Source organism: Filicampus tigris, chromosome 11, assembly GCF_054856515.1.
Source record: "Filicampus tigris isolate MCC_2025a chromosome 11, RoL_Ftig_1.0, whole genome shotgun sequence".
In the NCBI taxonomy this organism is placed as follows: Eukaryota; Metazoa; Chordata; class Actinopteri; order Syngnathiformes; family Syngnathidae; genus Filicampus; species Filicampus tigris.
The window spans coordinates 2,648,219-2,650,755 of NC_141227.1; positions in this window are offsets into that span (position 1 = coordinate 2,648,219).

Here is a 2,537-nt window from a genome sequence, read left to right on the forward strand (position 1 = left end):
CTCACATTTACTATTTTCAAGATAGGCACAGTTGAAGTCTATTACATATTTGTTTACCTGTGTTTGTTTGGGATGTATTATTTATTTCCATATTTATTTATTTTATGGACTTGATGCATGCAACACTTGCACATACAGTGTAAGGTTGCATGTTATGACTCGGTGGTTGCATCGGTCATCTTCCAGGGAGTGGTCACCTGGGCAGGCGGCGTCTCGGCCCGGGACAAGAAGCGGCTGGACAAACTGGTCAAGAGGGCCGGCTCTGTCCTGGGCTGCTCCCTGGACTCTGTGGACTCGGTGGGGGACAGGAGGATGTTGGCCAAGCTGTCATCAATGCTGGGCAACCCGGACCACCCCCTCCAGGGCACCCTAACAGCACTCCACAGCACCTTCAGTGACAGACTGTTACACCCTCGCTGTGCAAAGGAGAGATTCCGCCGTTCCTTCTTGCCTGCTGCTGTCAGACTCTTTAACAAGAACATTGTGTAGTCTCTACAAACTGGCGGTCATTAGTGCAATTGTGCAGTCCTGCACCTGAGCTCATATCGTGCAATACCCAATATTCCCCACTACTGTAATACCGTGCAATACTCAACATTCCCCACTACTGTTAGTCTAGTTTTATTTTTATCCAATGCTGTTCCTTACATTTCACTACAGCACTGCAGCACTGTCACTTACTTAGAGTATTTTTTCCTCTGTACTATGTACAGGCCGAAATGAGTGTTCCTCATATTTTTTATGTAGATGTAGGTTGGTGTGTATACACATGTGTATATACACGTTACTGCGTATATCTACATAGGTTTGATTATAAATGTTTGCCGTCATGGCGGCACGGTGACCGACTGGTTAGCACGTCCGCCTCACAGTTCAGAGGTCGTGGGTTCGATCCCGGCTCCGGCCTCCCTGTGTGGAGTTTGCATGTTCTCCCCGTGCCTGCGTGGGTTTTCTCCGGGCACTCCGGTTTCCTCCCACATTCCAAAAACATGCATGGTAAGTTGATTGGATACTCTAAATTGCCCCTAGGTGTGATTGTGAGTGCGGATGTTTGTCTCTGTGTGCCCTGCGATTGGCTGGCAACCAATTCAGGGTGTCCCCCGCCTACTGCCCAAAGATAGCTGGGATAGGCTCCAGCACACCCCGCGACCCTTGTGAGGAGAAGCGGTACAGATAATGGATGGATGGATGGATGTTTGCCGTCAATGTTATACATTAATGGCCACATTATGCCGCCGCCCCTGTGTGACCTATATCTTTGCTACTGTAACAATGAAAATTTCCCCACTTATCTTATCTTATCTTATCTTATCTTAACTTCGGGTCGACATGTAAACGCACAGTGGCAACATAGGAAATTTGTTAAAACTCAAAACTGAATTGACGCTGAAAATAAGAGCTTTTTTTGAAAAGTAAGAACATTTGATGCCATTTCAACATTGAAAATTACAAGCACTGAATTACTAAATACATTATACATCACACATGTAATGACAGTTTATTTTTAAGTCAGATGGCATCCTTGTGGCAGAAACTGTTTTGCCGTCTGAACTTTTCAATGGAAATGCTTAAAGTAGAAGTCAACCCCAAAAAATTCATTGCAATAATATGTTCTATGTGCCTTCACTAGTCTAAACATGACATTCTGATTAATATTGCATTTGTGGAATATGAGTTGAGCAGCAAAATCCACTTGTTTTTAGACGTCTCGGGGCGGCCATTTTGTCACTTCTATTGACTGAAAATGACATCACAGTTGCTCAGGGCTGAGGTAACAACCAATCACGGTTCACCTGTTTTCTGAAGCTGATCCATGATTGGTCGTTATCTGAGCCCTGAGCAACTGTGATGTCATTTTCAGTCGACAGCAAGTGGCAAAATGGCCACCTCCTGTGATGGACAATAACGGGTGGATTTTACTGAAACACATCATTAATCACAGAATGCCATGTTTCCCCTCGTGGGCCTGCATAGAACATTTTCTTGTTTAAGCATTTATTTGGGGTTGACTTCCACTTTAATGTGTTGCTGTGAAACAAAACAGGCATTTTGTTATTGGTGTTTTTTTATACACCATCCATATTGACTTCTGATATAAATGTATGTCCTTATCTGAACACTGAACAAAAGGCAACACTTTTGTTTTAGTGCTCTTTTTTTTCATGAACTGAACTCGAAGAATCTAAGAATCTCTATAACTATATCTCTAAATATTGTTCACGTATCAGTCTAAGTCTGTGTTAGTAAGCACTTCTCCTTTGCCGAGATAACCATCCACCTCACGGGTGTGATTGATTAAACAGCATGATTATGGATCAGGTGTGCCTTAGCAATGCCCACAATAAAGCCATTCAAAAATCATTTTTATCATACACCACAAAGCCACTGTGCCACATTTAATATGGCGGTGACGTACGACATCATAGCACTAAATGAGGCATCTATGGCTCTATTCATCTCGCATCCTTCGCTACACCAATCACACAGTCGTCTCGTATTCAGATACTTTAAATGATACTCGGAATCCGGAAAAGTGT